The 24,868-nt window shown below is 44.5% G+C and overlaps 1 long non-coding RNA gene across 1 annotated transcript in view; it reads right to left on the minus strand.

The window, feature by feature from the left end:
* Positions 1-291: 291 nt before the first annotated feature.
* Positions 292-24,868, minus strand: part of LOC140205398 (uncharacterized) — a 98,746-nt gene continuing 74,169 nt past the window's right edge. Inside the window, exons 2-3 of the long non-coding RNA XR_011887830.1 lie at positions 3,041-3,173; positions 292-463 (exon numbers count right to left, since the gene is read on the minus strand). This is a non-coding gene — a long non-coding RNA (uncharacterized lncRNA). The remainder of the gene's footprint in view (positions 464-3,040; positions 3,174-24,868) is intronic.

Genomic DNA, 24,868 nt, shown 5'->3' on the forward strand with positions numbered 1-24,868 from the left:
AACAGAAAATATCTTGGATGTTTCAACATTGGAAAGACATTTTGCTATCACAAATACGCCTGAAAATGTAATTACTTTATTCTAATGAGTACACACAATGTGTTCTGATGTACAGCCTGCACATCAACGTGATCACAAACCAATATATGTGCAAACACAATGTGTGTGTGTTTGTGATGCTTTTATAGCCTGTCCTGCTATGCAGCATCCACTCTGCCTTAGAGTGCCCAGGTATGCCTAGGCAAGAAAGAACACTTTTCAGTTTACATTGTGGGTAACATTTTAATTGACTTGAATTATGAACTGAAATAACAAATACAGGCGATTACAAAAAAAATGGTGCATGATAGAGAAATTCCACAGTGATTTTCATGATCAGCAGCCCAAAATCCATAAGATACACCCAAAAATATTCAGGCAACACGCACAAAATGCTGGAGGAACTCAGCAGGCCAGGCACCATCTATGGAAAAGAGTAAACAGTCAACGTTTTGGGCCAAGATCCTTTGTCAGGACTGGAGAAAAAGGATGGGAATTCAGAGTAAGAAGATAGGGGGAGGGGAGGAAGAAGTACAAGGTGGTAGGTGAAACCGGGAGAGGAGGAGGGCGGGCAAGATAAAGAACTAAGAAGTTGCTTGATGAAAGAGGTAAACAGCTGGGAAGGGGGAATCTGATAGGGGAGGGTAGAAGACCATGGAAAAAAGGGAAGGGTGATGGGCAGGTAAGAGGTGAGATAGGGAAGCAGGAATGGGGAATGGTGTGGGAGGGGTGCAATTACCGTAAGTTTGAGAAAGTTTGAAAAGCAAGCAAAATCTTTGAAGTCCAGTGTAACAGCTTCAGGTCCTGTTTCATCCACCAGTGGCAACTGAGACTGGGAACAACAGAATTTAGCTCTGTTATTCCTCCAAACCTCTTAACTATTTGTAAGGTAGTCCTTAAAACCTCAATTATTGGACATTTTGTCTGCCACCATTTTGTTTTCGATTTGATAACACTCCAATGTTAAAAATGGAGGTTGCTGAGGTAATTTGGCATATTAACAGTGATAAGCATACTGCTCTCTAGGATTGAAGCCGTCTTTCCTCCAACCTAAAGGTGCGGATGGACGATAAGGGACGAGAGAGATTGGGAAGAAACAGTGGTCCTTCTGTGTAAAGTATCCCATCGGATCCCAAAGCTCTGGTCTTTGGAACCGGAGCCAGGGTCCTTCTGTGTCAGAGTTCGATCCTAAACCAACGTCTGACCGCCAAATTCCAATTTTTTTTTCCCAAATGAGTGATCTAAAATATATTGCCGGTTTGCGGAAAGGAGAGCTCTCAAAGGAAAAGCTGCAGGGCGGGGAAGGAAAAGCACTGTGGACTGGGTCTGACTGCTGACACGTGTACAATGGGCAGAATAGCCTCCCTCTGAATTGTATGATTCTCTGATTGTATGGTCTGGTCTTCCTCATGCTCTCTTTTCTCCCTCCTTCGATCCTCTGCTCTCTCTCTTTCTCTCCTGTTAGCTCTTCAGTGGGGAGTGAAGCAGAGAGACCTGCATTTCTATAGTGCCTATCACAACATCAGGAGCTATTCACAGCTAATGAAGCCCTTTCGAAGTGGACTCACTGGTGTGATGTTGGCAGCATGATGCCCAGCTAATGCACAGCAAGCTCCCATAAACAACCATGTGATATAGTAATGTTGAGTGAGAGATAACACTGTTTATAAGATAGTTATAGCTGGGGGTGGTAATGGGGATAAGCTCCTACTATCCATTAAATGTTCCCAATGGTGTGCTCCTCAAATAGCCTCTTACAACCTAGTCCACCTCCTGGCCTTCATGTGTGGCTTAGCCACTAAGCCCAGAACCTCTTTACTGACAGGGGAAGGGGCAAAGTCACATTACTGGCACCTTAAGACCAGTTGCTCTGGGCTGATGGGGCTTGTCAGCCGTGGTTGGCAGCTCATCGAGGAGAAGGAAAACTCTGATCTCAAGCCTCCGCTGCCTTGCGGCTGTACCCGTTCATGGGAAAGGCTACGGGAGTAAACCCCCGCCAGGGAAAAATCCAGAGCTGGGGTCCCGAAGGCAGTCCGACATTGAGCTCAACGCTGACTGACAACTCTTACGACGCTGCTGGTACCAAACTGTATTGGTTCTGATATGTCTATCCACAGACTCCTCTGCTGTAAAGATGAAGCCACACTCAGGTTGGAGGAACAACACCTTATAATCCGTCTGGATAGCCTCCAACCTGATGGCATGAACATTGACTTTTCAAACTTCCGCTAATGCCCCACCTCCCCCTCGTACCCTATCCGTTATTTATTTATTTATATACACACTATCTTTTTCTCTCTTTCGTTTTTCTCCCTCTGTCCCTCTCACTATACCCCTTGCCCATCCTCTGGGTTTTCCCTCCTCCCCCTTATCTTTCTCCCTAGGCCTTCTGTCCCATGATCCTCTCATATCCCTTTTGCCAATCGACTGTCCAGCTCTTGGCTCCATCCCTCTCCCTCCTGTCTACTCCTATCATTTCGGATCTCCCCCTCCCCCTCCCACTTTCAAATCTCTTACTAGCTCTTCTTTCAGTTAGTCCTGAGGAAGGGTCTCAGCCTTAAACGTCGACTGTCCTTCTTCCTAGAGATGCTGCCTGGCCTGCTGCGTTCACCAGCAACTTTGATGTGTGTTGGTTGCTGCTGTTCCCCTGAGCTCATTGGAACAGCTCGCTCTCCGTATCCTACTGCCCAGTTTGCGTACTGACTGGACATTGACGGCTGAGGTGCAGCGTCCAAGGTCGACTCCTGCCAACTTGGGTGGGGGAGGGGCTGCTCAATACTGTCCTCGGGCCACGGAGGAGAACTCCCCTGTGCTTCACTGACTGTATCGTACTCCCTCCGACAGTGCAAAGCTCCATCGGTACCCTGCTCTGACAGTGCAGCCCTGCCGCTGAACAAATACAGCAGTGCGTTAATGCTCCCCCTCCAACCGTTCAGCACTCTAACTACCTCGGTGGGAGTGTTACCCACCAAACTACCACCACGGTTGAAGATGACATTACATGTGCTGGTGAGGTGCTATTTTCTCCTCCCCCGATGCCACGCCTGGTGCTGTGGGTACTGGAGGCGAAGGCTGCCCCTTGTTGCTCTGGCTACAAATGTAACTTCTTACACGTCAGGATAGTCCAAGCTCATCTGCAGAGACAGAACATTAAGTCCAAGAGAATTAAATAATCAAACGAGATGGTTATATAACTTGTTCAAATTTGTTGTAACGTGCCGACTGAAGATAAATGGACTTGCACATTGCGGCAGCGTTGAAGAATGTGCAAGTGTACAGAAAATCCGATATTAAATATCGTATCTCTTAGGCAATGTGTGCTGGGACTTAATTACATTCATATACTTTTTGACAATCTTGTAATCGAGTCTGATCCACTGAACAGGCCGTCCCAGCAGAAATTCCTCCCGGAGTTTAATAGTTCTTGGCGTGGAAAACGAGTGAGCCAAAACAGTCGTGTAATTTGACCACCATGGACCGTGCCAGACATTGACGAAATACAGTTGATCCCGAGTCCCACAGGGTGGTTGGGACTAGGGCTGGGAGAGTTTGCGGAACTCTGAGCATTGATGAGGAAGTCCAACAACTAGTGTGGAGGGTTTGGTGGTTGGTCAGGGAGGTTTAGTAGGTGTTTGTCGGTTTGAGGTGAGGGATGAATGAGGGGGAGGCCAGTGAGGGGGGGGGGTCGTGGTTCAGTACCATGGGGAGATGAGCTAGAAAGCAAATACTGAGGCCTACTTCCAATGACTTGTTCCTGTAGATCAGGGCCAGCAAAACCCAATTATCTCACGAGAGCTCAACAACAGTCATTCCTCACAACATGGACTAATTTTCCTGATAATAATCCAAGAGGTTGTGTTGCAACTTTATAAAACTCTGGTGAGGCCACATCTGGAGTATTGCATACAGTTCTGGTTGCCCCCACTGTAGGAAGGATGTTGAGGCTTTGGAGAGGATGCAGAAGAGGTTCACCAGGATGCTGCCTGGTTTAGAGGGCATGTGTTTATCATGAGAGGGTGGGAAAACTTGGGTTGTTTTCTCTGGAGAGGCCGAAGCTGAGGGGAGATCTGACAGAGGTTTATAAGATTATGAGAGACATAGCCAGCAGGTGTCTTTTTCCCGGGGTAGAAATGTCTAATACCAGAGGGCATGCACTGAAGGTGAGAGGGGGTAGGTGAGAGGTGAGATTTTCACTCAGAGAGTGGTGGATGCCTGGAATGCGCTGCCTGGTGTGGTGGTAGAGGCAAATACATTAGAGGCTTTTAAGGAACATTTAGATAGGAAAATGAGGAAGATGGAGGGAGATGGAGATTGTGTAAGGAGGAGGGATTAGTTTTTGGGGTTTTTTTGATTTACTTTTTAGCTGTTTCTGCACGACATCATGGGGAGGAAGGATGAAGTAAGAAGCTGGGAGGTGATAAGTGGAAGGGGTAAGGGGCTGAAGAAGAAGGAATCTAAAAGGAGAGGACAGCGCACTATGGAAGAAAGGGAAAAAGGAGGGGCTCCAGAAGGAGGAGACAGGGGGCCAGAATGAGGAATAGAAGAAAAGAGAAGTGGGGTGGGAGACAAATACCCTGAAATTAGAGAAATCAATATTCATCCCATCAGGTTGGGGGATACCTAGATGGAATTTGAGATGTTGCTCCTCCAGTCTGAGTGTGGCCTCATTGTGTAGGTAGAGGAGGCCATGGAAAGACATTTCAGAATGGGAATGGGAAGTCGAATTAAACTGGGTGGGCACCAGGAGATTCTGCCTTTTGCGGTGGATGGAGCAAAGGTGCTCGTTGAGGCGGTACCCCAATGTGCGTTGGGTCTCACCAATGTAGAAGAAGTTTCACTGGAAGGAAACCTGAAGGAAAGTAGCCAGTCGAATAATGTTCAGCAACTTTGTAACAGCCATTTACAAGAAAGCCCAATTACAATTGCAAGTTTGAATGCACCATCAAGCTTAATTTCTAAGCTCTGCTCCCAACCTTCTGCCATGTGGATAAAACAGTGAATCTAGGGTTCTCCTCCTGACAGGAAAAATATAACAGAACCCAAAACATGCCTCGGTAAAGTAAACACCAGCATACTATGACCTGGGGCAGAGGGCCGCTATTCACAATATGAGGGAAGATGAGAAGATTCCTTCTTTCTGTAACAATATGTTATGACCTTGAACTTGCCTCCTGAAAGAAGGGTAGATGCAGATTCCATGGGAACTTTCAAAAAGGGGATTTCATAAACGCTTCAAGGCTAAACATTTGCAGGTCCATGGGCACTAGGGCAAGGCAGTAAGACGAAGTGAGTGAAGGGCCATCGACAGGAATTTAAATTTGCCCGAGTTTTGGAGGTGCAGTTAAATGGACACGTACCATCCTTGTAGGTGACTTGCTTGGAAAGCTGCACGCTTCTGCTACACCCACTCCCTCGGTTATGTCCCTGACTGCATTGTCCTTTCCAGGAGCTGAAACAGACAAGGTGGGCAGCATGGCCTCATACTGTATGATGCAATATCTTTGCAAAGACTGGCTCTAGGATGGAAATCTCCTAACTGACAGGGTGGGAACAGTCTCTGCCCATGTGTGTCCATGTACGAAAACACAGGACATAGTACAGCACAGTACAGGCCCTTGGTCTCACGATGATGCTCCGATCTTTTAACCTACTCATTTTCCACCCTCATAGCCCTCCACTTCCCTTTCATCCATGTGCCTATCTAAGAGTTACTTAAATGCCCTTCATGCATGTATTGGGAGGGTTTGAGTTATCCTGTGGTCTGTGATCACCTATGATCCCTTCTTCCACTCTTTGTCAACAGAAGACAAAATACATTCCCCTCTGCAGCTGCCAAACTGTGTCCCAACCACTGGATTCATCTGTTCCAATGATGTCCAGACTGACCTCCAATCAATTTGCTGCAGTTCAGTTTAAAACTCCCACCTTTATCTTTAATTCCCTCCACGCTCTTCTCCCTGTAAGTCCCCGTCACCTTCTTTAGTACCGCAGCCATCTGATCTCCAGTCTCCTCCAATTCCAGCTTTTTTAGGGTCCTTAATCTCCATCATCTGCTGATGGCAACGGTGCCAAGTTGGATCTGGACTTCCTTCTCCACCCCTCTCTCCTTAATGAAATCTACCTCTGACCAAGCTTTCGAAAGTCTGTCACAAAATCTCCTTAAGTGCTTCATTGTCAATATTTGTTGGCTAGCTAGCCCTCGGAAGCACCGCAACATGTTTCACACTATTATAGAGACTTTGGAATAATGAATTCTTGTTAGCTATGTCGTACTATCACTGAAGTACAAGTGAAGATTCATTTAAAACATCTCTAGGAAAGGGATTGGTGCCAAACCAATTCAAATGGTCCTGTTTAATATCAGGGAATGTGTAGAGTATACAACCTGGAATTCTTACTCTTCACAGACATCCACAAAACAAGAAACTCCAAAGAATGAACGATAGTAACATCAGAACACTGAAATATAATTGTGTGTTCTCAGAACTCTTTCTGTAGTATTCTTGTGCTTTTTATTTCTGTGACTAAGTAGCAGAATAGAAGTTATTCATCTTCATGATAGATAATACAAGGTCATGGACTTGAAACATTAACTCTGTTTCTCTTTCCACAGATGCCACCTGATCTGGTGAATCTCTCCAGCATATTTTACTTTTATTTCAAAGTTGCAAGTAAGTTTATTTTCAAAGTACATACATGTCACCATATACCAGAGAAACTTAGCACAAGTCCCAAGGAAGGGTCTTGGCCTAAAACATTGACTGTGTACTCTTTTCGATAGATGCTGCCTGGCCTGCTGAGTTCCTCCGGCATTTTGTGTGTGTTGCTTTGGGTTTTCAGCATCTGCAGATTTTCTCATGTTTGCCACCATATACGACCCTGAGATTCATTTTCTTGCAGGCATTCATAGTAAGACAAAGAAATACAATGGAATCAGTGAAAAACTACACACAAAGACTGACAAAAGACCAATGTGCAAAAGATGGTAAACTGTGCAACTGCAATAAAAATAGATAATCTTATTAATAAATAATAAATAGATAGATAGATAGATAGATAATACTGAGACATGAGTTGAAGAGTCCTTGAAAGTGAGTCTAAAGGTTGTGGAATCAGTTCAGTTTTGAGGTGAGTGAAGTTATTGTCACTGGTTCAGGAGCCTGATGGTTGAGGGATAATAACTGTTCCCGAACCTGGTGGTTTGGGACCCAATGTTCCTGTATCTCCTTCCTAATAGCAGCAGCAAGAAGATGAAATGGCCTGGATAGCGGGGTCTTTGATAATGGATGCTGTTTTCTTGTGGCAGTGCCCCTTGTAGACATACTCAATCTCTCATCTTTGAATCAGAAGGCAATGGGCTTGCGTCCTACGCTTGAGAGTCCTGTTCAGACACATCAGCTGACTCTGGGGCAAGCACTGCACTCTTCAGACATGATGCCTGACCATAGAAAAGTTCTTGGTCCAAATTCTAAGGGCAAGAGAATTCTCAACAGTGAAACTTAACCCTCAACCATCATGTCTAAAATGGAATAGTTGGGTGTTATCTCACTGATGTTTGTGAGATCTGAATGTGTAGATTGACCACTTGGGGACACCCTGAGATTGAGAAAAGTAATAAATAATGGTTCTTTTCTTCATTTTTTTTCCATTTATTGAATCTGCCTTAGTAATTCATATAAAAATGTAAGTTCAGAATATCTAAGAGTAAAGTGACCTATAGTGTCTTGATTAACACTTATTATTCAGCAGAAGACACTTGTCCCTGAATCAGGACACTCGTTAGTCTGTACTTCTATCCTTAAGTGCATCTACTAATGGTGTGCAGCTTTGCTGGATGTGTTCTTTTTCATAAGAAAATTAAACCACAACCAAAGTATTTACTTTCAAGGACTTTTCATCTCATGCTCTCGATATTTATTGCTTACTTTTTTTTTATTATTATTATTTCTTTTTTTTCTTTTTGGATTTTTCATCTTTTGCACACTGGTTGTCCTCCCTGTTGGCGTGGTCTTTCATTGATACTATTACTATTATTGGATTTATTGAGTATGTTTGCGAGAAAATAAATCTTGGGGTTGTATATGGTGACATATGTGCACTTTGAACCTTGACCTTTGAAATCCGTTAACAATTTTTTAACAGAGTAACAGTTTGTATAATCAACATGGTAAATCTTGTCCGTGGGGTAGTAGGAAGGGATCTACAGACGGCGGCCATTTTATTAGGTATCTCCTCTACTGAACAAAGTGATCACTGAGTGTTATGTTTGTGGTCTCCCACTGCTGTAGCCCATCCACTTCAAGGTTCAGAGATGTTCTTCTGTACACAACTGTTGTAACGCGTGCTTATTTAGCCTCCCTGTCAACTTGAACCAGTCTGGCCATTCTCTTCTGACCTCTCTCCTTAACAAGGCACTTTCGTCCACTGAATTGCCACTCACTGGGTGTTTTTTTAAAATTTTTCACACAATTCTTTTCAAACTCTCGAGTTTCATGCATGAAATTCCCAAGAGAATAGCAGTTTCTGAGTTACTCAAACCACCCCTTCTGTGACCAACATTTACTGCACGGTCAAAATCACTTGGATCAAATTTCTCCTCCATTCTAACCACACACACAAAATGCTGGAGGAACTCAGCAGGTCAGGCAGTGAATATGGAAATGAATAAGCAGTCGACGTTTCAGGGCCGAGACCCTTCTTCAGGACTGGAAAGGAAGGGGGGAAGACATCAGAATAAAAAGGTGGGTGAAGGGGAAGGAGGGTAGCTAGAAGATGAAGCCAGGTCGGTGGGGAAGGTAAGTGGCTGGAGAAGAAGGAATTTGATTGGGGGGGGGGAGAGTGGACTATAGGAGAAAAGGAAGGAGGAGGGGACCCAGGGGAAAGTGATAGGCAGATGAGAAGACTCCATTCTCCATTCTGATGTTTGGTCTGTACAACAAGTGAACCTCTTGACCATGTCTGTATGCTTTTATGCATTGATATTTGCATTAAAGAGTAAGGTGTACAGGTGTACCTAATTAAGTGGCCACTGAGTGTATGTGAATCCTTTGCTTTTATCTTTAGCAGGTTCTCAGAATTAGGGAACAGGAAGAAAATAATACGATACTAATCTTTAATAGAGAAATAAGAAAGGTCCTAACAGTAATAGGTCCATTAACCCAATAGCAATAATAAGAAATGTGGCGGCAATTTGCCAGTCTAGTATACAATAAAAACAGAAAATGCTGGAAATACTCAACAGGTCAGGCAGCATCTGACGGAGGAGAAACAAGAATTAACGTTTCAAATCATGTAACAATCCAGTAATAACAAGTAACCCAGTGACTTAGACCGACTATCCAGAGGCATGATTTCAGAATCAGAATCAGGTTTAATATCAACAGCATATATTGTGAAATTTGTTGTCTTTGTGGCAGCAGTACATTGCAATATGTAGTAATCGAGAAAAATGAGAATTTCAATAAATGGATATAATAGTTGAATTAAATAAGTAGTGCAAAAATAAAAATTTAAATAGTAGTGAGGTAGTGTTCATGGGTTCAATGTCCATTCAGAAATCAGATGCTAAATGGGGAAGAAGCTGTTCCCGAATCATTGAGAGTGTGCCTTCAGGCTTCTGTACCTCCTTCCTGAAGGTAACAATGAGAACAAGGCATGACTTTGGTGATGGGAGACCTTAATGAAGGATGCAGCCTTTTTGATGCATCGTTCCTTGAAGATGTTTTGGATAGTGCCCATGATAGAGCTGACTAAGATTACAATTGTCGGCAGCTTACTTTGATCCGGCGCAGTAACCACCCCTTCCCCCCAATACCAGACGATGATGCAGCCAATTAGAATGCTCTCCACGGTACATCTGTAAAAATTTGCGAGTGTCATTGGTGACGTACCAAATCTCCTCAAACTCCTAGTGAAATATAGCCGCTGTCTTTGTAGCGGCATTGATATATTGTGTCCAGGATAGATCCACAGATAAAGTGACACCCAGGAACTTCATCATGTCATTTGAGAAAATCATTAAAAAATAACCTGAGATTTTAAAGAAAACTAGCTAATCTTTTTATGACGACATGATTGTCATAAAAATCCATCTGATCCACTAATGTGTTTCAGGAGAGAAAATCTGCGGCCTTACCCAGTGCGGGTCTCAAACAACCAGCAACACGAATTAATTTTAACTACCCTCTAAAATGGCCCAGTAAGCCACTCAGCTGTATCATAACTAAAACATAAAAAAAGACCTTCTCTACAAAAATTGTTGTGGTTTAGCAATACCACTTTCTCAAGCGCAGTTGGGGTGAGCAATAAGCTCAAACTTTATTGATCCCGGGGGAAATTGGTTTTCGTTACAGTTGCACCATAAATAATAAATAGTAATAGAACCATAAATAGCTAAATAGTAATATGTAAATTTTGCCAGTAAATTATGAAATAAGTCCAGGACCAGCCTATTGGCTCAGGGTGTCTGACCCTCCAAGAAAGGAGTTGTAAAGTTGGATGGCCACAGGCAGGAATGACTTCCTATGACGCTCTGTGCTGCATCTCGGTGGAATGAGTCTCTGGCTGAATGTACTCCTGTGCCCACCCAGTACATTGTGTAGTGGATGGGAGACATTGACCAAGATGGCATGCAACTTAGACAGCATCCTCTTTTCAGACACCACTGTCAGAGAGTCCAGTTCCATCCCCACAACATCACTGGCCTTACGAATGAGTTTGTTGATTCTGTTGGTGTCTGCTACCCTCAGCCTGCTGCCCCAGCACACAACAGCAAACATGATAGCACTGGCCACCACAGACTCATAGAACATCCTCAGCATCGTCCGGCAGATGTTAAAGGACCTCAGTCTTCTCAGGAAATAGAGACGGCTCTGACCCTTCTTGTAGACAGCCTCAGTGTTCTTTGACCAGTCCAGTTTATTGTCAATTCGTATCCCCAGGTATCTGTAATCCTCCACCATGTCCACACTGAACCCCTGGATGGAAACAGGGGTCACCGGTACCTTAGCTCTCCTTAGGTCTACCACCAGCTCCTTAGTCTTTTTCACATTAAGCTGCAGATAATTCTGCTCACACCATGTGACAAGGTTTCCTACCATAGCCCTGTACTCAGCCTCAGAAGCGCTATCCTCAGAACACTGGAATAGATGGTCATTCAGCCCCTCGAGTCTATTCCGCCTTTGAACTAAATCACAACCGATGCTCGGCTTTATTTTAACTTCCTTTCTTGGTTCCATAACCCTTATACCCTTCTCCACAAAAATATAACATCAATACTGTGTTCAGCCCTGGTCACCTCATTATAGGGAGGACATGGAAGCTTTAGAAAGGGTGCAGAGGATATTTACCAGGGTGCAGAAGATATTTACCAGGATGCTGCCTGCATTAGAGAGCATGTCTTATGAGGTTACATTGAGCAAGCTAAAGCTTTATTCTTTGGAGCGAAGGAGGTTGAGAGGGGTACATGATGATAAAGGGCACAAATCGAGTGGACAGCCAGAGACCTCTTCCTTGGCGGTAATGGCAAATACGAGGCAGCATAATTTTAAGGTGATTGGAGGAAACTAAAGGGGGGTTGACAGGTTAAGTTTTTTGCAGAGAGAGTAGTGGGTGCATGGAATTCCCTGCCATGGGTGGTGATAGAGGCAGATACATTAGGGACATTCAGAGACTCTTAGATAGGTACATAAATGATAGGAAAGTGGAGAACTATGTAGGTGGGAAGGATTAGATTAATCTTAGAGTAGTTTAAAAGGTTGGTGTAACATTGTGGGTCAAAGAGCCATGTTGTAATGCACCATGTTCTATGATCGAACTTGGTTTTGCTTCCCAGCGTCACTAGAAAATTGAATTGACTTTATTACTTACATCCTTCATATACAGTGTTGGGCACGTGGCCAAGTGGTTAAGGCATTCGTCTAGTGATCTGAGGGTCGCTAGTTTGAGCCTCAGCTGTGGCAGCGTGTTTGTGCCCTTGAGCAAGGCACTTAACCATACATTGCTCTAGTGTCTGTGCGAGGAGTGGCGCCCCACACAGACCTCCAATCTGCACCTTGTAAGGCATGAAAATGCCCGACGCAGGCCTCTCATGGTCTGAGCCGTCGTTCTCCCTCCCTCCCCCTCATATACATGAGCAGTAAAAATCTTTAAGTTACATCTCTGTCTAAATGTGCAATGCACAATTTATAGTAATGTATAATAAATAGTATGTACAACTTTATAACATAGAAATACAATTGTATCGGCATGAATTAATCAGTCTGATGGCCTGGTGGAAGAAGCTGTTCCGGAGCCTGTTGGTCCTGGCTTTTATGCTGAATAGTGGGAAGTTCACATCTACAGATGTGCTGGGCTGTCCGCACCACTCTCTGCAGGGTCCTGCGATTGAGGGAACTACAGTTCCCATACAAGCAGTTGACAATGCTGATAGAATATTTGCACATGCTTAGACGAATAAACTGCTCATGCTGGAGACATAAAAAATATGTTCATACAGCAAGGTTAGTGTGGGTACATAGCAGTTGCAAATATAAACCGAAGTTGCTTTGGCTGAGCATTAAGACCTTAAGGAAGTGTAGCAATGATTCAGGAACAGCCTCTTCCCCTCTGCCATCAGATTTGGGCCCATGAGCACTATCTCACCACCTTCTTTTTCTCTTCTGGCACTATTAATTTAATATTTTTAATATATACATACTTACTGTCAATTTAAGTTTTTATTATAATGTATTGCATTGTACTGCTGCCCCATAACAACAAATTTCGTGATATGTGCCAGTGATATTAAACCTGATTCTGATTCTGATATCTGGGACTATCAAAAGGCTGTAACTGGAGTAACAGAGAGACTTGGATGGTTGTATGAAGATAGAAATAGAAGGTAAAGCTATGGAGATATTTAGAATGATAGAGTCATAAATCAGTACAGTACAGCACAGAAACAGCCTTTCGGCCCATCTAGTCCATGCCGAACTATTAATCTGCCCAGTCCCATTGACCCGCATCAGGACCATAGCCCTCCACACCTCTCCCGTTCATGTACCTCGCCAAATTTTTCTTAACTGTTGAAATCGAACCTGTACCCGCCACTTGCGCTGGCTGCTCGTTCCACTCGCTCACCACCCTCTGAGTGGCGAAATTCCCCCTCATGTTCCCCTTAAACTTTTCACCTTTCACCCTTAACCCATGACCTCTAGTCTTTGTTCAGATTTGGAAAAACAAAGTGAGAATTTAAAATTGAAGTGTATTTAAGTTGTGTGCAGGCTGGGTCAGAAACCCACTAATCTCTACTCAGATATTTAGTGATCCACATCCTCACCAACAGATTAAGGCATTTCCATGAATATCAGCCTGAAAATAATGCTTCTTGATACCCTTGTATTCTTCACCAAAGTCAGTATTTTCTCAATACCTACATTTGGACTTATGATTTGTTCACCACATCACCAATGCCCTAATGCAAGGGTTGGCACAGTGCAAGAGTAGAATCAGGCTCTAAGCGGACATCAATGTTACAGGTGGAAACAAGTTTAACATCCGCTCAGTGGCCATTTTGTTAGATATCTCCTGTACCTAATAAAGTCGCACATGAGTGTAAGTTTGTGGTCTCCTGCTGCTGTGCCACCCACTTCAAGGTTTGACATGTGAGTTCAGAGATGTTCTTCTGCACATCACTGTTGTAACGTGTGGTTATTTGAGTCACTGTCGCCTTCCTGTCAGCTTGAATCAGTCCGGCCATTCTCCTCTAACAAGGCATTTTTGTCCACAGAACTCCCACTAACTGGATGTTTTTCCCATCTCTGTGAACTTTAGAGACTGTTGTGCGTGAAAATCACAGGAGGTCAGCAGTTTCTGAGCTACTCAAGTCACCCCTTCTGGCACCAACAATCATTCCATGGTCAATATCACATTTTTTCCCCCCATTCCAATGTTTGGTCTGAACAACAATTGAACCTCTTGGCCATGTCTGCGTGCTTTTATTCATTGAGTTTGGCTGATTAGATATTTGTGTTAATGAGCAGGTGTACAGGTGGACCTGATAAAGTGGCCTCTGGGTGTCTGCCTCAGTGGCCATTTGATGGGATTTTGGTTTACTCTTGTAGCTGCTTCACACCAACACTAATCTTGTTGAGTTTCTACAGGACATAACTTCTCTGGCATGCTCAAGTGTTCTGGCAGTATGACCATCAATTCTGCTCCATCGTTCTGCATTTCTCCATTGTCTGCCCCAGGGCGGCAAGGTCTCGGAAGCAGAGACCGCCTGATCTTGTGACTGCAAATTGCCAGCCTTGAGCCAACTTTCTCAGAGAGGAAACAGCACTTCACATGATCTGTCTTGAGTTGAACCTCCTGTTCAATCTTTCATGACCCAGAGCAACGTGTGAACAATCTCAATGCCATGTGTATCTCTGTTTTCCTTTTGCCAATTCTCCTTAGAAACGTAATGAAAAGAAGGACGCCAATCTTCTCTGGCAGCTACTGATATTTGCTGGATTGTTTCCACAAAGCCCCTATCCAACGGAGGTCCAACAAGCATAAGAGAGTTAACAGAAACTGGAAATCCACCGTAAAACTCAAAATAATCTGCAGATGCTGGGGTCAAAGCAACACTCACAACACGCTGGAGGAACTCAGCAGGTCGGGCAGCATCAGTGGAAAAGATCGGTCGACGTTTCGGGCCGGAACCCTTCGTCAGGACTGTAGGGGGAAGGGGCAGAGGCCCTATAAAGAAGGTGGGGGGATGGTGGGAAGGAGAAGGTTGGTAGGTTCCAGGAGAAAAACCGGTAAGGGGAAAGATAAAGGGGTGGGGGAAGGGAGGCAGGGAGATGATAGGCAGGAAAGGTGAAGAAAGAATAGGGGAAAAACACAATGGGTAGTAGAAGAAAGGGGAAAAAGTCCAGCACCTCCGCTCCATCCGCCACAACAGACAGGATCTGCCAGTAGCCACCCACTTCAACTCTGCTTCCCACTCCCATTCAGATATAGAAACATAGAAACATAGAAAATAGGTGCAGGAGTAGGCCATTCGGCCCTTCGAGCCTGCACCGCCATTTATTATGATCATGGCTGATCATCCAACTCAGAACCCCGCCCCAGCCTTCCCTCCATACCCCCTGATCCCTGTAGCTACAAGGGCCATATCTAACTCCCTCTTAAATATAGCCAATGAACTGGCCTCAACTGCTTCCTGTGGCAGAGAATTCCACAGATTCACCACTCTCTGTGTGAAGAAGTTTTTCCTAATCTCGGTCCTAAAAGGCTTCCCCTCTATCCTCAAACTGTGGCCCCTCATTCTGGACTTCCCCAACATCGGGAACAATCTTCCTGCATCTAGCCTGTCCAATCCCTTTAGGATCTTATACGTTTCAATCAGATCCCCCCTCAATCTTCTAAATTCCAACGAGTACAAGCCCAGTTCATTCAGTCTTTCTTCATATGAAAGTCCTGCCATCCCAGGAATCAATCTGGTGAACCTTCTTTGTACTCCCTCTATGTCCATACATGGCCTCCTCTATTGCCATGGTGAGGCTAAACTCAGGTTGGAGGAGCAACACCTCATATACCGTCTAGGTAGTCTCCAGCCCCTTGGTATGAACATAGAATTCTCCAACTTCCGGTAATTCCCTCCCCCTCCCTTCTCCTATCCCTATGTCACTCTGCCCCCTCCCCCAGCTGCCTATCACCTCCCTCATGGTTCCGCCTCCTTCTACTACCCATTGTGTTTTCCCCTATTCCTTCTTCACCTTTCCTGCCTATCACCTCCCTGCCTCCCTTCCCCCACCCCTTCATCTTCCCCCTTACTGGTTTTTCACCAGATACCTACCAGCCTTCTCCTTCCCAGCCTCCCCCCACCTTCTTTATAGGGCCCCTGTCCCCTCCCTCTTCAGTCCTGACGAAGGGTTCCTGCCCGAAACGTCAGCCAATCTTTTCCACTGATGCTGCCCGACCTGCTGAGTTACTCCAGCGTGTTGTGAGTGTCACCATAAAACACACAATCTGCTGGAGGAACTCAACAGGACACGGAGAGGAGTAAATATCTGACATTTCAGGCCGATACCCTTCATCAAGGCTGAAAAGGAAGGGAGAAGAAGCCAAAGAAGGTAGGAGGAGGGGAAGGAGTACGAGCTGGCAGGTGATAGTTAAAACCAGGTGAGGGGGAAGGTAGGTGGGAGTGGAAAGTAGGTGAAGTGAGAAGATGGGAGGCGATAGGTGGAAGAGCCAAATGGCTGAGGAAGAAAGAATCTGGTAGGAGAGGATAGTGGACCATGGAGGAAAGGAAAGGAGGAAAGACACCAGAAGAAGGTGAAGGGAACCACACTGAGGAATGGAAAAAGAGAAGAGAGAGAGGGGGGAAAGTAACGGCCAGAAACGAGAGAAATTGATGCTATCAGTTTGGAGCTAGCCAGATGAAATATGAAGTGGTGCTCCTCCAACTTGAGTGTAGCTTCATCATGGCAGTACAGGAGGCCGTGGAACAAGATGTCGAAATGGGAATGGGAAGGAAAACTGAAATGGGTGGACACCAGGAACTTTGCCACTTGTGCAGGGCCACTCAGTGCTCTCAACGCTTGGACTTGAGCTTCTCAATCTCATCCCGTGCATTCCTTCCACCTACTGAGCCAAAAATTTCCAGGGATTAGTGGGAATGTTATGTTTCTTCAAGGAGGTTTTATGCACATTCCTGAATTGCTTTCCACTGTCCACTGGTTAATCTCTTTCCATGATAGAGTTCAAAATAGAATTTCTGGCATTAGGTATATAAGCAACTTGCCCAAATGGTTCAGTGTAACAACTAGCAATGTTGCCTTGCAAGTGATCACTGGCATAGGTTCACCTGTCACTCCAGTGGATTTGGCAGAATTTGTGGTTATAGCTGTGTACACCTTTTCTGTGTCTTGAGATGCCTGCAGTAGGTAATTCAATATACATGAACAACAGGAATTCTGCAGATGCTGGAAATTCAAGCAACACACATCAAAATTACTGATGAATGCAGCAGGCCAGGCAGCATCTCTAGGAAGAGTTACAGTCGATGTTTCAGGCCAAGACCCTTCGTCAGGACTAAAGAAGGGTCTTCGTTAGACCTGATGAAGGGTCTCGGCCTGAAACGTCGACTGTACCTCTTCCTAGAGATGCTGCCTGGCCTGCTGTGTTCACCAGCACGTTAGTCCTGACGAAGGGTCTCGGCCTGAAACGTCAACTGTACCTCTTCCTAGCGATGCTGCCTGGCCTGCTGCATTCACCAGCAACTTTGATGTGTGTTAATTCAATATACATAATCAGATAATACATTTGCAGAGGGCAAACAAGCCAAGGGAATAGACACTGAGTCGCCACCTTATTGGGTACACCTGTACATAATCAACCAATCACGTGGCAGCAACTCAATACATAAAAGCATGCAGACGCGGTCAAGGGGTTCAGACCAAATATCAGAATGGGGAAGGAGTGTGATCTAAGTGACTTTGACCAGATGGGGTGGTTTGAGTATCTCAGAAACTGCTGATCTCCTGGAATGTTCACATGTAACAATCTCTAGAGTTTACAAAGAATGGTGCAAAAAACAAAAAAAAAAACATCCTGTGATTGGCAGTTCTGTGGGTGAAAATGCCTTGTGTTCAAGCTGACAGAAAGGCTACAGCAACTCGAATAACCACACATTACCACCGTGGTGTGCGGAAGAGCATCTCTGAATGCATGAGGTGTTGAACCTTGAAGTGGATGGGCTACAGCAGCAGATGATCACAAACATGACACCAGAGGAGGATTACAAAGGTTTTCCAAAAAATGGGATAATTAAAAATATGAGCCAGGGGCATGGAATCCATGGAAACTTGGCTGCATGGATTCAAAACAGCCTTGCCCACAGAAGACAAAGAAGGCAGAGGTGTACCAGGATGCTGCCTAGATTAAAGAATATGACTTACGAGGAAAGTTTGAGCAAGGAGGAAGAGAAGCAACTTGACAGAGATGTTTAACATTATGGGAGGTCTAGAGAGAGTGGACAACAAGTGCACTTTCCTAGACAAGTAATAGCTAATACCTTAATCCTTTTAAGATGAGTGGAGGGGACATGTCAGAGGTAGCTTGTATGCACAGTGAGTGATAGATACCTGGAACGTACTGACAGGCATGGTGGTTGAAGCTGATACAATAGGGACATTTAAGAGACTCTCAAATAGGCACATGGATGTAGGGAAAATGTAGGGTAATGTAAGAGGCAAGAGTTAGCTTGAGTGTGGTAGGTTTACACAGGGTGGCACAACATGGTGTCACAGGGCCCATATTCTGTTGTGAGAACAAAGCAAGGGCGTCCATGTCACTGGGAGACTGTGCAGTACTTTCTATGCTCTATGTTCCTGAGTTCAGACTTAGGGAAGATGGAGATGTCTCCCAGAAGATCGTCGGAATGGAATATAAATGAATGTCAATTATAAGCAGTTGTGGCATGCGTTGATTGATGAAGTGGCCGGTGGTGTAGTGGTATCAGCACTGGACTTCAAGGCAGAAGGTCCTGAGTTCAAACCCAGCCGGGTCCCAACATGGGCAGCAGCAGTACCTCTGTGGAAGAAAGGCCTGACAATCTATTTCCGTATCTTGCCATGAAGACCCTCTGGTCCATGAGGTCATGAAGAGTCGGACTTGACTAAAAAATGACTGAAGACTAAGATGGTTGTACCTAGGAACTGCTCTGTGAAACTCTTGCACTGATATTCTGGATAGTGAGTGGTCTTCAATAATTACAACCATCTTCCTTTCTGCAAGGTAGGGATCCAAATCCCGGAACATTATCCCTGAATATCATGATATTCCTGCAAGAGATAGACTGGGCTCTGACAAACTAAAATATCACCAGCTGGAAAAGCTTTCTTAAAATAAAACAACTCACAGGATCACTAGGCCAGCAGTTGCTTGAAATGGAGAGGTGCCTGGGAGGTCTTTGAGAACCTCAAGGCTCTTCATTGGTAGGATGCAGAAACCAAGCAAAAATTGCAGAAATAACCACCGCCTTAGATAAAAATAAAGATAAATATGAGATCATCATTAGCTTTATTTGTCACATGAACATTGAAATGTACAGTGAAATGAATCATTTGCATCAAATCAAATCAGCGGGGATTGTGCCGGGCAGCCTGCAAATGTCGACATGCATCTGACACCAACATAGCATGCCCGCAACTCACTAAGCTGAACTGTACATCTTTGGAATGTGGGACAAGACCAAAGCATGCGGAAGAAATCCATATAGTCACATAGAGTACTAACAAACCTCTTACAAACAGTGGCGGGAATCGAACCCCAATCTTTCAGCCAGTGCGGTAGAGCAGTGCATGAATCATTATGTTACCATGCCACCCACCCACATGTCCCCTCAAAGAGGTGTGGCACTAGGTGGACCACACTTTGACTTCATTGGCTATGTTCAAAGTTCAAAGTAAACTTTAATATCAATGTACATACATGTCACCATATACAATCCTGAGATACATCTTCTTGTGGTCATACTCCGTAAATCTATAGTAACTATAACAGGATCATTGAAAGGTCAACCAGAGTGCAGAAGACAACAAACTGCGCATAAATAAACATAAATAAATAGCAATAAATAACTAGAACATGAGATAATGAGATAAGGAATCCTTGAAAGTGAGACCAGTGGTTGTGGGAGCAGTTTAATGATGAAGCAAGTGAAGTTAAGTGTAGCTATCCCCTTTCATTCAAGAGCCTGATGGTTGAGGGGTACCAATTGTTCTTGAGTCCTGAGGCTCTTGTGCCTTTTATGTCAGCTATATCAGAAACTAGAAAGCAAATCATCCTCAAACATAAGAGAACACCTAAGAAATTTTTTCTTTGTGTCTGCGCTACACAGTAATTTTTCTTATTACCCGAATGCACAAGCAACTGTGAATGTAAATACTCAAACATTTTTTCTGTATTTTGGTTACTTTGGGGGAGGGAGGGAGGGAACGTCGACTCAGACCATGAGAGGCCTGTGTCGGGCATTTTCATGCCTTACAAGGCACAGATTGGAAGTCTGTATGGGCCGCCACTCCTCACCCAGACACTAGAGCAATGTATGGTTAAGTGCCTTGCTCAAGGGCACAAACATGCTGCCACAGCTGAGGCTCGAACTAGCGACCTTCAGATCACTAGACGAACGCCTTAACCACTTGGCCACGTGCCCAACACAATACTTATACTTTGATATAAGTTTTCTTTTCATATAATCAGCATCATGTGATCTCCCCAAAACTCCGTACCTCTACTGCGATCAGAAATCATCCATATAACATAGCTTCATGCGTTACTTCAAGTCACACCATCTGGGCTAACCAGAGATTAGTTGTACAAGTTATTAGTGATACCTCCTTTTTTGTTTTGTGTACAGATTTGATTCCCTTATTGAAGAATTATATTATCACAGGAGATAGTTCAGGAAAGATGGACGGATGGGCATGCTAAGTTGACACCAGAATGTGTGGCGACACTTGCAGGCAGCCCCCTGTACACCTTTGTGTGTGTGTGTTGGTTGTTAATGCAAATGACACATTGTAGATTTCAATATACATGTGATAAGTCATCCAAATCTGAATCTAATCGGTTTGTCTCATGAGGAAATGTTGAGTTGTTTGGTCTGAACTCTTTGGGACCGCTGCTTTTCACATTGTTCGTCAGTGATTCAGGTAATAGAATTGAAGGCTTTGTGGTGAAGTTTGAGGATGATACAAAGATAGGTGGAGGGGTAGGTGGTGCTGAGGAAGGAATGCAACTGCAGCAGAATTTATACAAATTGGAAGCATGGGCAAAAATTGGCAGAAGGAATACAGTGTTAGGAAATATATGATAATGCGTTTTGGTACAAGGAACAATGGTGCGGACTCTTATCCAAATGGGGAGAAGGTTCAAACATTAGGGGTACAGAGGGACTTAGGAGTCTTCATGCAATTAATTAATTAATTAATAGGTTGAGTCGGTGGTAAAGAAGGTAAATGCAATGTTGGCATTTATTTCAAGGGGAATAGAATATAAACGCAAGGAGATAATGCTGAGCCTTTATAGACACTAGTAAGGCTGCATTTAAAGTATTGTCAACAGTTTTGTTCCTCATATCTCAGAAAGGATGTGTTGTCATTGGAGAGAGTCCAGAGGAGGTTCACAAGGATGATTCCGGGAATTAAGGGGCTAACATATGAGGAGTGTTTGGCAGCATTGGGCCTGTACTCACTGAAATTTAGAAGAATGTGGGGCAATCTCACTGAAACCTACAAAATGTTGAAAGGACTAGATAGTGTGGATGTGGAGAGAATGTTTCCTATGGTGGGGGTATCCAAAACTATCATTTCTCTTCTGCACACCACTGTTGTAACATGTGGTTACTTAAGTTACTGTCACCTTCCTGTCAGCTTGAACTAGTCAGGCTGTTTTCCTCTGACCTCTCTCAGTAACAAGGCGCTTCCACCCTCAAGACTAATGCTCACTGGATATTCTTCATTTTTCGCACCATTCTCTGTAAACTGTTGTCCATAAAAATCCCAGGAGGAGAAAAGCGGTTTCTGAGATACTCAAACCACCCCATCTGGCACCAACAATCATTCCATGGTCAGTGACCTAGATCACATTTCTTCCCCCATTCTGATGTTTGGACTGAACGACAACGGAACCTCTTGACCATACCTGCATGCTTTTATGCACAGAGTTGCTTCCACATGATTGGCTGATTAGACATTTGCATTAACAGGCAGGTGTGCAGTGTTGCCTAATAAAGTGGCCACTGACTATATATGGCTGAGACAGCTCAGGAAGACTGCAGTAGTTCCTCAACACCTGGATTTTTGCAGATAGATTTCCGGAGCAGAACTTGAACCTGCAAACTGGAATGCAAGACAACAACCCACCGAGACAATACAGCGCAGTTTCAGCCACAATTCTGTTCCTTTTTTTTATCAAGTACTGTAACATTACCTTTCTCTCGGAGGAACACTCTGTACATCCGAACCCTCTGCTGTCAGCTGCCTGTCATAAAATGCAGACAGAAGTATCCAAAAGGCATTGTGCCACTGCACTAATGATCCAAAATGCAACAGAAAGTAAATACTAATGTATTTGTTTTCAAGGCTGCGACCCAGCTGCGATCAGTCTGCCAGACATCACTGACATCTTCTAAGCGGGATGGGCTTGGTGGCTAGCTACTCTGAGCAGGTGGAAGGACTTGCCTGATTTTGATGAAGCAGCGTGAAGGAAATCCTTGTCCTTCCGAGTGGGATTGCCAAACGTTTTGCTTCCTTTTGCAGAATGATCAGTGAGGAGCGGACAGATATGCCCCAAGACGTGTTAGGACACCTAATGTTTCGCCCTCCTCTGAATATGCCTGAGACGAGCTCCAAAGATCTAACAATGCAGATCACTTAGCCAACTGACGTGGTAAAATCGAATCCGATCGCAGCTCCATTTTCTTTCTGTGGATTCCCTTACAAGGCAAAATACAGTATACGTCTTTCTCAGGGTTGAATATACTCAGCATCTCTATGGTAGAAATCAGGGTCAGAATCAGAACCTGGTTTAACATCACCATCACATGTCGTGAAATTTGTTGCCTTTATGGCAGCAGTACAATAATTGAGAAAAAAATGTGTGTATGTATATATGCTCATGGGTTCAATGTCTATTCAGAAATCGGATGGCAGAGGGGAAGAAGCTGTTCCTGAATCATTGAGTGTGTGTCTTCAGGCTCCTGTACCTCCTTCCTGATGATAGCAATGAGAGGCAGATTTTGGAAAGGTGCAAAAATAACAGGGTTGTTATCATGGGTGACTTTAACTTCCCTAATATTGATTGACACCTGATTAGTTCCAATGGTTTAGATGGGGCAGAGTTTGTTAAGTGTGTCCAGGATGGATTCCTGTCACAGTATGTTGACAGGCCGACTAGAGGGAATGCCATACTAGATCTAGTATTAGGTAACAAACCGGGTCAGGTCACAGATCTCTCACTGGGTGAGCATCTGGGGGACAGTGACCACTGCTCCCTTGCTTTTAGCATTATCATGGAAAAGGATAGAATCAGAGAGGATAGGAAAATTTTTAATCAGGGAAGGGCAAATTATGAGGCGATAAGGCTAGAACATGTGGGTGTGAATTGGGATGATGTTTTTGCAGGGAAATGTACTATGGACATGTGGTCAATGTTTAGAGATCTCTTGCAGGATGTTAGGGATAAATTTGTCCCGGTGAGGAAGATAAAGAATGGTAGGGTGAAGGAACCATGGGTGACAAGTAAGGTGGAAAATCTAGTCAGGTGGAAGAAGGCAGCATACATGAGGTTTAGGAAGCAAGGATCAGATGGGTCTATTGAGGAATATAGGGAAGCAAGAAAGGAGCTTAAGAAGGGGCTGAGAAGAGCAAGAAGGGGGCATGAGAAGGCCTTGGCGAGTAGGGTAAAGGAAAACCCCAAGGCATTCTTCAATTATGTGAAGAAAAAACGGATGACAGGAGTGAAGGTAGGACCGATTAGAGATAAAGGTGGGAAGATGTGCCTGGAGACTGTGGAAGTGAGTGAGGTCCTCAGTGAATACTTCTCTTCGGTATTCACCAATGAGAGGGAAGTTGATGATGGTGAGGACAATATGAGTGAGGTTGATGTTCTGGAGCATGTTGTTATTAAGGGAGAGGAGGTATTGGAGTTGTTAAAATGCATTAGGATGGAAAAGTCCCCGGTGCCTGAGGGAATACTCCCCAGGCTGCTCCAAGAGGTGAAGGAAGAAATTGTTGAGCCTCTGGCTAGGATCTTTATGTCCTTGTTGTCCACAGGAATGGTACCGGAGGATTGGAGGGAGGCGAATGTTGTCCCCTTGTTCAAAAAAGGTAGTAGGGATAGTCCGGGTAACTATAGACTAGTGAGCCTTACGTCTGTGGTGCGAAAGCTGTTGGAAAAGATTCTTAGAGATAGGATCAATGGGCATTTAGAGAATCATGGACTGATCAGGGACAGTCAGCATGGCTTTGTGAAGGGCAGATTGTGTCTAACAAGCCAGATAGAGTTCTTTGAGGAGGTGACCAGGCATAAAGATGGGGATAGTGCTGTGGATGTGATCTGCATGGATTTTAGTAAGGCACTTGACAAGGTTCCACATGGTAGGCTTATTCAGAAAGTCAGAAGGCATGGGATCCAGGGGAGTTTGGCCAGGTGGATTCAGAATTGGCTTGCCTGCAGAAGGCAGAGGGTGGTGGTGGAGGGAGTACATTCAGATTGGAGGATTGTGACTAGTGGTGTCCCACAAGGATCGGTTCTGGGACCTCTACTTTTCGTGATTTTTATTAACAACCTGGATGTGGGAGTAGAAGGGTGGACTGGCAAGTTTGCAGACAACACAAAGGTTGGTGGTGTTGTAGATAGTGTAGAGGATTGTCAAAGATTGCAGAGAGACATTGATAGGATGCAGAAGTGGGCTGAGAAGTGGCAGATGGAGTTCAACCCGGAGAACTGTGAGGTGGTACACTTTGGAAGGACAAACTCCAAGGCAGAGTACAAAGTAAATGGCAGGATACTTGGTAGTGTGGAGGAGCAGAGGGATCTGGGGGTACATGTCCACAGATCCCTGAAGGTTGCTTCACAGGTAGATAGGGTAGCGAAAAAAGCGTATGGGGTGTTAGCTCTCATAAGTCGAGGGATAGAGTTTAAGAGTCACGATGTAATGATGCAGCTCTATAAAACTCTGGTTAGGCCACACTTGGAGTATTGTGTCCAGTTCTGGTCACTTCACTATAGGAAGGATGTGGAAGCATTGGAAAGGGTACAGAGGAGATTTACCAGGATGCTGCCTGGTTTAGAA

Source organism: Mobula birostris, chromosome 11 (genome assembly GCF_030028105.1).
Source record: "Mobula birostris isolate sMobBir1 chromosome 11, sMobBir1.hap1, whole genome shotgun sequence".
Taxonomy (NCBI): Eukaryota; Metazoa; Chordata; class Chondrichthyes; order Myliobatiformes; family Myliobatidae; genus Mobula; species Mobula birostris.